Below are 10,367 nucleotides of genomic sequence, written 5' to 3'. Positions count from 1 at the left end.
TTTGGGGTCCAAACTATGTAGTGCTTTGGGAGTCCAAACCTACCCAGTGACTTCACAAGAGAAAGGCCTAGAGATCTGCTTGAATAAAAATTGTTGTTGAATGTCATTGAGTTGAACCTGATTCATAGTGACTCTACAGAACACAGTACAACCGCTCTATAGTGTTTTCTAGACTGAAAATCTTTAGTCAATCTGCTCAGTAGCTTACCAAAAGGTTGGAGGTTGGAGTCCACAAGACGTATCTTGGAAGAAAGGCCTAGAGATCTGCTTCCAAAAAATAAAAAATAACAGACATTGTAAACACTATGAAGCACAGCACAGTTATACTCTGACCCACACGGGGTCACTATGAGTCATAGAAACTCTACAGCAACTATTTCTGGTACTATCAAGTGCTACTGTAAACCTTTCCTCTTTGAGTTGTCAAGAACTAAAATATGTCTACCAGTAAAACAAATATGAGATATATTTTTAATATTGTTGTTGTTGTGGTTGTTATGTGCCATAGAGTCATACTCGACTCATACTGACCTCTCCTTGGGTTTCCAAAACAGTATCACTACAGAAGTAGATTGACCAAACTTCCTTCCGAGGAATGGCTGGTGGGTTTGAACTGCCAGCCATCTGGTTAGCAGTCAAGTGCCTTAGGCACTACACTACCAGAGTTAGCAAAGAAATTTTAGTATTTTTCCCTTAGCAAATAAAAAATATTGCATCAATGTCTATAAACACTAACTTAGTATTAAAATTTGAGAATATTAACAACTTGTTCAAATCTATATACAACACTTGGGCCTGTTGCATCTCTGACTGACCATTTACTTAAAAATTAGACACTTGGATGATCAAAGATTATTCTTACTTAAAGAGCATGGTCATATGACGATTTTAACCTTGGTTTATTTTGTTCATGTGCCACAGTCCAGACCTACTTCTTTCTGGCAATAATTAGGAAGAACAAAAAGTGGTTTTCAGTTGTTTTCCTGATTTGCAAGTTCCTCAAAGTTTCTCTCCAAAAAAAATTGTGGTTAAAATTTTCATCGTTACAATAAAGTACAGCATAACATTGGAAGAAAGACTGATATGTATGTTTTAAAAAGTGAGACATATAGCATAACATTGGAAGAAAGACTGATATCTATGTTTTAAAAAGTGAGACATATGAAACTCAGATTTCTATCACGGTATTATGGTTGTAAGCCTACGTAAATAAAGATTTCTATCTCTTGTATTTCAAATAGGTTTAATCTAATTCTATTTTCATATATAGTTGCCCTATTTTGTTGTTTAGGAAAAGATATACAGACAAAGAAATATTACATTTAGTAAGTGTTTGGGGTCAGAGCCAGCTGTCATCATGTTGATTCTGCTTGATTGTGATCCCGTGTATGTCAGAGTAGAATTGTCGTCCCTAGGGTTTTAAATGGCTTATTTTTTGGAAGTGGATCTAAAGACCTTTCTTCCGAGGAGACTTTAGGTGGACTTGAACTGCCTATTTTTGGTTAGCAGCTTAGTGAATTAATTGTTTCCAACAACCAGGTACAAGCAAAGCATTACCCTCTTTATAAGATTATCTTTATTGAAAGGAAGTAATAGCTTCCATTCTAAACATTCTAAGTCGAGCTGTGATGAGGGCCCCATCCTATTCTTCACAAAAATGTTGCCTGGTACCAAAAAACAATCTGAATGGAATATTATCCTGCCCCATATTTTTTATGTTAGAAATTCCTCTGCCTAGATTTTGAAAGCTCCAAATGCTTTAAAGGAAGCATGTATTTTCTCCCTTCAAGTTTTCACTGATACATGACAGTTAATTACAATTTTATGTTGGCTATGACAGGATGCGGGAGCTCTGGTAGCATAGTGGCTAAGGCACTTGACTGCTAACCAGAAGGCTGGCGGTTCAAACCCACCAGCCACTCCTTGGAAGGAAGATGGGGCAATCTACTTCCATAGTGATACTGCCTTGGAAACCCAAGGAAGGGTCGCTATGAGTCGGGTCCAACTTGATGGCACATAACAAAAACAACATGACAGGATGAACTGTTGAGTAAGTTTTCACACAAAATATCGATGGGAAAGAAATCATCCAAAGGCATCAATTACAAAGAGAGCCCTTTACATGCTATAAGAATTAACTTCTGAGTCCTGAATGGCACTCCATGAAAATAAGAGTTCCATGAGGAATAAGAGATAATTGATCCATCTTTCCTTTGCATTGTAAAACACACATAATCACTTCTTGGTTGACTGAATTTAGCAGCCTTTCCAGTCAAATAAATGTTTAAGCTATTTTAGAAATTTAACCAAAGAAATTAACATTCTTGAAAGATTTTAATGTAATGCATTTCGTACTCAATGGCCCACAGATTTAACCTCCTCAGACCATGTCTGAGCTTGTAGTGCTGGCTAGAAATAACATATTATAATCATTACCACACCAACATACTAAAAGCTATATTGTGTATGTTCTAGCCACTTCGTGGAAGAAAGATCAAGCACTCTACTTCTATAAAGTTTACCACTTTGGAAACCAAATAGGGGTCGCTATGAGTCACAATCAACTTGATGACAGTGGGTTTATTTTTTTGGTTTTATATTGTGTAAACCCACTGCAGTTTTCTATAGAATGTAATGAGAAAATGGCATGATAACCTTTACAAAATATTATCTTCTATTGCCACCCTGACCTGATGATATGGGATATAAAACCAAAAGAGGCATTAGACCTAAGGTAAATGGCTGAACTAATGTTAAAGGCTCAGGACAACCATTCCCATAGATTCAAACCTTGTTGCTTAGGAACCGACTTTATCATTAAAGAAATACTTTCCTTTGTGGTCAAGCTAAGAATGTAGATACTATGAATCATGAAATCTGTAATCATTCCTAATAGAAACTCTTTGTCCTAGATTGCCTCCAGGAAGTCTTGTGCTCTGGGTAAAGTAATTTTTCACAATCTGTTCTGGAAAATATCCATGCCATTGGTTATGAGACTCCTTCAATGTCACATATCTTGTAATGTCACATCTTCTAGCTAATACATGTATTCTAGGTATATTGATATAACCAATAATATTAAAACTCATGGTTCACTTTGTCCCTCTTTTAACTGACCTCACTCATTGTAAGCCAATCAGAATATTGTATTTTGTAGTTCCTTGTATGGCACTGTAACTAGGTGTGATTCATACTGCTTTCCTTGGTTTCATGAGCTTCAGATTTTGACATTTTCATGATTCTGTGTTCAAATGATGTTTTGACTTCAGTAAATCTCTTTGATTGTTCCATAACTGAGTTAGAGAGATTTTTCTCTAAACCACTGATAAAATAAATTAACTTTCAGAATCAATGAAATAATTACAGAGATTAATGGTTGAGTAATATGAGAGATGAAAGAAGGAAAATATTATCTATGCTCTTGTTTTCTGGCTAGAGGTTTGAATCATTTTCTTAAGGTAAAATGTTGGCTCCAGTTGAAGTCAGTGTATACGCAAATACTGATTAACATCAGCAGTTTCAAATTCTGGCATCATCTCAATTGCTTTTTTTGCTTTCACAAAGCAGGCAGCTGAAGCTATTATAGCTTTCTATTTCAACAAGGTGAACTTGAGGAAGCAATAGGAAACAATTTGCATGAATGTGGGTGAATTTTCCCATGAATGTAGCACCCCTCATAGGAAAGAGTGAGCAGAAGACACTATTTATTTTAAAACTTATGGGTTAATTTTTGTCAATACAAAAGCATTTTTAGGATTTTACACCCATCTGAAGTCCTACTGTTGTTCTGGTTATTCATTGCCATCAGTGATTCCAACTCATAGAGACCCTACATCCAGTAGAAGAAAATATTGCCAGCTCTGGAACCATCTCCATGATTTTGATTTATTCAAACCCAGCCATTGTGTCAATCTATCTCAGGGAGAATCTCTCTTATTTTCCCTGATCATCTACCAACTAGAATGTCTTTTGTTAGGTTTGGTCTTTCCTAATGTTATTTCCAAAGTAAGGGAGTCAAAATCTCATCATTCTTACTTTTAAGGAGCATTCTGGTGGTATTTATTTGAAGATGGTTATATACAAATAGAAAATATTGGGGTCAGAAGGGACCATGCACATCATACCAAGTCCCTCATTTACTGGTGAGCAAATTGAGATCCAGAGATGAAAAAAGGGCCTGACCAGATCACACTCCAGTGAGAATCAGAGCAAACTCAAAATTGTATCATCTGCACTCTTTCCAATACACCATTCCACCACGTCACCATTTTGATTTCCATGTTTGCATTCCTTCCCCTCAACTCCCAGCGCTTAGGTTAGGTCAGTGAGACACTAATGAAACTCACTTGAGATAAGTAAATAGTATTTACTAGATACATTTATTGTGGCCCATCATTCTGCCCCAAGTGTAAAGTCCACTATTGTCTCTGAATCTGAAAATCCCTACCTGCCATAAACCTATTCCAAGGTGCACTTTTGCACTGCCCTTCATGTGTCCCTTTAATGCCATATTTCTTTATTAAAAGGATTTTACACATGGGTCAGAATGATAACAAACAACACTATAAAGTTAATAACAAATGTTAACATTATAATTTTGAGCTTGTTCCTCATAGTTCTTCCACTCTATCCAGGATCTTCTGCACTGATCCCTTCCAAAGTATTTGACATTGGTAGCAGGGCACCATCTAGTTCTTCTGGTCTTATGGTCCTATAGGCTGAGGTTTGCATGGCCTTTGTCAACGTTGACAACCTTAACAACATTGTTGTTTGTTATCATTCTGTGCCAAGTGTAAAGTCATTTAAATATAGAAATATGGCATTAAAGGGAGACATGAAGAGCAGTGCAAAAGTGCACCTTGGAACAGGTTTATGGCAGATATGGGTTCTCAGATTCAGAGACAATGGCTTTCTAATCTAGGTTCAAAGCCAAGTTCTTTCATATATAAAACAGCACATGGTCTCCTATTTTCTTAGAGATCCATGAGTAGGTGATATAAATGGTTAAATGCTCAATTACTATAAGTAAAATAAGAATATAATTGTCTCCCTGGGTTTTGTTAGGATTAAATGAGATAACATATGTTGGCTTAGCATGGTCTCAAGTATCTTTGATTTCTGCTCTGGGATTCTGAAGACACCAGAGACATGAAAGAAGATCTGATCTCCAGAATCAGAAGTCCAGGAAGTTCAAACACTGAAGGCTGTTAGCTCCATGGTGCAACCTGCAATTAATGGAGAATGGGAGAAAGCACATAGACAAATGCTCCCATCCTTTCAGCTGACAGTTTAGGAGGTATTCTGTTGACCTCAAGAACTTCTAATGGAATTGGGTCTCATGGCCCATAAACTCAAAAACATATCCTTACACAGAGTTTTCTTTTTTCTGTCTCTTGCTCACCTCAGTCTTCCACTCCAGCTCCTTGGGCTCATATTCCAAATAAACCACCTGCAGTTAAGTTCTTCTCTTGGGCTTTGTTTTCAGGAAAAATGAAACCAAGAAACCATTTTAAACCTGTGTAATCCCAAGAAAAACCCTCATATTCTCTCAAATTCAATATTCTCATCTCAAAATGAGAATAATAACACAAACTCACAGGACTGTTTGAAAGATTAAATGAGGTAGTGTATATGAAAGTGATTAAAACCATACCTCCACCACCCACCTGTCAGTTTGTCATACAGTGGTGGCTTGCATGTTTCTGCGAGGATGGAGGCTATGCCCCTGGTATTTCAAATATCAGCAGGGTCACCTATGGTGGACAGGTCCAGACTAATACAGACAAAGAAGGAAGAAGGGGCCATCTACTTCCAATAATTGGCCACCAAAAACTTTATGAATAGCAATAAAACACTGTCTGATATATTACTAGGAAACTTTATGAATAGTCCTGAAACACTGTCTGATATAATGCATGAGGATGAGCCCCTCAGGTCAGAAGACACTCAAAATACTACTGGGGAAGAGCTGCCCCCTCAAAGTAGAGTTGACCTCAATGGATGGAGTAAAGCTTTTGGGACCTCCATTTGCTCATGTGGTATGACTCAAAATGGGAAAAAACAGCTGCAAACATCCATTAATAATCAGAACATGGGTTGTATGAAGAATGAAACTAGGAAAACTGGAAGTTGTCAAAAAGGAAATGGAACGCATAAAGATAAATATCCTAGGAATTAGTAAGCTGAAATGGATTGTTTTGGGCCATTTTGAATTAGAAAACCATATGGTCTACAATGCTGGGAAAGACAAATTGAAGAGGAATGATGTGGCATTAATCATCACAAAAAATATTTCAAGATCTATCCTGAGATACAATGAAGTCAGTGATAGGATAATATCCATATGCCTACAAGGAAGCTCAGTTAATACTATTATTATAAAAATTTATGCACTAACCACCAAAGCCAAAGATGAGGAAATTGAAGATTTTTACCAACTTCTGCAGTCTGAAATTGACTAAACATACATTCAAGATGTATTGATTATTACTGGTGATTGGAATGCAAAAGTTGGAAACAAAGAAGAATCACCAGTAGTAGGAAAATACGGCCTTGGTAATAGAAATGATGCTGGAGATCTTATGATAGAATTTTGCAAGACCAATGATTTATTCATTGCAAAAACCTTTTTTCAACAACATAAACAATGTATATATACATGGACCTCACCAGATGGAATACACAGGTATCAGATTGACTACATCTGTGGAAAGAGGTAACAAAGAAACTCAAAACTCAGCCAAAACAAGGCCAGGAGCTGACTGTGGAACAGACCATCAGTTGCTCATATGCAAGTTCAGGTTGAAGCTGAAGAAAATTAAAACAAGTCCATGAGAGCCAAAATATAACCTTTATTACTTCCCACCTGAATTTAGAGACTATCTAAAGAATAAATTGGACTCATTAAATACCAGTGACCAAAAACCAGATGAATTGTGGGATGACATCAAGAATATCATCCATGAAGAAAGCAAAAGGTCATTAAAAAGACAGGAATGAAAGAGAAGACCAAAATGGATGTCAGAAGAGACTCTGAAACTTGCTCTTGAATGGAGCACAGATAAAGAAATGGAAATTATAACAAGATAAAAGATTTGAACAGAAGATTTCAAAGAGCAGCTCAAGAAGACAGTCAACTATTACGATGAAATGTGCAAAGACCTGGAGTTAGGAAACCAAAAGGGAAGAACATACATGGCATTTCTCAAGCTGAAAGAACAGAAGAAAAAATTCAATCCTCAAGTTGTGATATTGAAAGATTCTATCTATGGGCAAAATATTGACTGATGCACCAAACATCAAAAGAAAATAGAAGGAATACACAAAGTCATGGTACCAAAGAGAACTGGTTGATGTTCATCTATTTCAGGAGGTGGCAAATGATCAAGAACCAATGGATTTGAAGGAAGAAGTCAAAACTAAACTGAAGGAATTGGCAAAAACCAAGGCTCTAGGAATTGATGGAATACCCATTGAGCTGTTTCAACAAAGAGATGCCATGCTGGTGGTACTTGCTTGTCTGGGTCAAGAAATTTGGAAGAGAGCTACCTGGCCAACTAACTGGAAGAGATCAATATCTGTGTCCATTCCAAAGGAAAGTGATCCTACAGAATGTGGAAATTCAAAACATCATTAATATCACATGCAAGTAAAATCTTGCTGAAGATAGTTCAAAAGCTGTTGCAGCAGTATATTGACAGAAAACTTACAGAAAAGCTGTATTCAGAAGTGGACGTAGGATGAAAGATATCAGATGGATCTTGGCTGAAAGCAAAGAATATCAAAAAGATGTTTACCTGTGTTTCATTGCCTATGAAAAAGGATTCAACTGTGTGAATCATAACAAATGATGGATAACACTGAGAAGAATGGGGATTCCAGAATATTTAATTGTGCTCATGAGGAACCCGTACATAGACCAGGAGGCATTTATTTGAACAGAACAAGGGTATACTGCATGGTTTAAAATCAGGAAATGAGTGTGTCATGGTTGTATCCTTTCACCACTAATATTCAATCTGTATGCTGAGCAAATTATCTGAAAAATTGGACTATATTAAGAAGAACATGGCATCAGGATTGGAGGAGGACTCATTAACCACCTGTGGTATACACATGACTACAACCTTGCTTGCTGAAAGTGAAGATGACTTGAAGTACTTACTGATGAAGATAAAATACTACAGTCTGCAATATAGATTACATCTCAACATAAAGGAAATGAAAATCCTCATAAATGGTCCAATAAGCAGCATCATGATAAATGGAGAAAAGATTGAAGTTGCCAAAGATTTCATATTACTTGGATCCGCAATCAACACCAATAGCAGCAGCAGTCATGAAATCAAATGTAGTGTTGCACTGGGAAAATCTTCTGCAAAAGACCTCTTTACAATGCTGAACAGCAAAGATGTCTCTTTGAAGACTAAAGTGCACCTAACCTAAGCCATAGTATTTTATATGCCTGGAAAAGTTGAACAATCAATAAGGAAAACCAAAGAAGAGTTGATGCCTTTGGGTTGTGGTGTTAGTGAATAATATTGAAAGTACCATGGACTTCCAGAAGAACTAATACATCTGTCCTGGAAAAAGTGCAGCCGGAATGCTCCTTGGAAGCAGGAATGGCCAGACTTTGTCTTAAATACTTCAGTCATGTTGTAGGAATGGACCATTCCCTGGAGAAAGATACCATGCTTTGTAAAGTGGAGGATGAGCAAAAAAGGGGAAGGGTCTCAATGAGATGAATTGAAACAATGGTTGCAACTATGGGCTCAGGCATAGCAAGGATTGTGAGGCTGGTGCAGGACCAGGGAGTGTTCCATTTGGTGGTACATAGGGTCTCTATGAATAAGAGCCAAACTAGATGGCACCTGGCAACAACAACAACAAACCCATACTTCCCTTCTTCACATGGTATCCCCATCTTGATTATACCACTCTTCTACATGTTTCAACGTAAGACCTCAGTTGACAACGTAAGACCTCGGTTGACACTGACACCCTTGATTCATATCTTTCATACTGCACATCTCATACTATACATCTCTGTCCTATCAACCTTCAATATAGACAACATTTCCAATTCTCACCAGCCCCTTAACTTCTAACCTGGACAAAGGTACTAGCATGTCTGTCTAGATTGCAATAGCTCTAACTGATCTCCCTCGTTCTAGTTTCTCTCAGAGTGAGTTTTATTTTTTTGTTTGTTTATTTTTCCTTCAAAACAACAGTTACTTTTTTAACAGGTAAGATTGCTTAATTCCTTTACCTCCAATCATCCTCTAATTGCTTTCTATCCCATTCAGACAATAAGTCAAAGTCTTCCCAATGACTTATATCATCTTAAAGGAACGGGCTTCTTACCATCCTTCTGATCATCTCCATGACTGTCTTCACTCTGCCCTTCACATGGTGCCTTCATGGCTGTATTTCATATATTCTCCTGTCTCAGTCAGTACAGAATGCTCCCCTGCTGCAGTGAAATACTCTTCTACTACATATCTACTCGGCTCACTGCCTCACATCATTTAACTCTGTTCAAATATCACATGTATCATTTGGCCACATATCCTTGCCTACTAGACTCCCTTCCCCTCACCCTCCATCACCCCCACTTATTATATTTTTTGCTTGTTTGTTTCTTCTCTCTTCTCACTAGAATATAAGCTCCAGGAGAGCAGGGAGTTGGTCTGAGCTGTTCATTGTTCTGTCACAGCACCTAGAAGACTGCTTAACATATATTTGCTCAATAAAATGCAATGCACAGAATATTCAGGGATCTTTCAAACTTTACTTTAAGAATTAAGATATTTTATCTTCTATTATTTTCAGTAGCTTTAATAATACTGTCACACATTTTGTTTACCTTTTTATTACAGAATTATTCTGAGATTATATTTTCTGTGTATAATTTAAAAGTTCTTTCCTGGGTCATAACTCAGAAGTCTTCATTGTGTGTGTGTTTTTGAGTATGCATCTAAAATATCAAAAGTGTGGATATTCAAATCTACTCAAAGGTACTTCAAAAGAAAGACCTGGTGATCTACTTCCAAAAGTGCAGTCATTGAAAACCCTATGGAGTAATTAGATTTTTTTTTACACAAACGGGGTTGCCATGAGTCAGAATTGACTTGATGACAGTTGGAAATGTATGTATATGTGTGTCATTGTGTGTGTGTGTGTGTGTGTGTGTACAAAATATACTCTCTCTCTCACTCTCTCTCTCTATATATATATATACATACCAACAACAAAAAAAAAACACTGCCATTGAACCCATTCTGACTCATAGCAGGCCCCACTGGGTTTCAAAGGCTGTAAATCTTTATTTTTTTTCCAATGAATTTTATTGAAATATAATTTATGTA

The sequence above is a fragment of the Orycteropus afer genome, unplaced genomic scaffold (assembly GCF_000298275.1).
Source record: "Orycteropus afer afer isolate SDZICR_OR568_19922 unplaced genomic scaffold, OryAfe1.0 scaffold00096, whole genome shotgun sequence".
Classification (NCBI taxonomy): Eukaryota; Metazoa; Chordata; class Mammalia; order Tubulidentata; family Orycteropodidae; genus Orycteropus; species Orycteropus afer.
Note: the sequence above shows the minus strand (reverse complement) of the source record.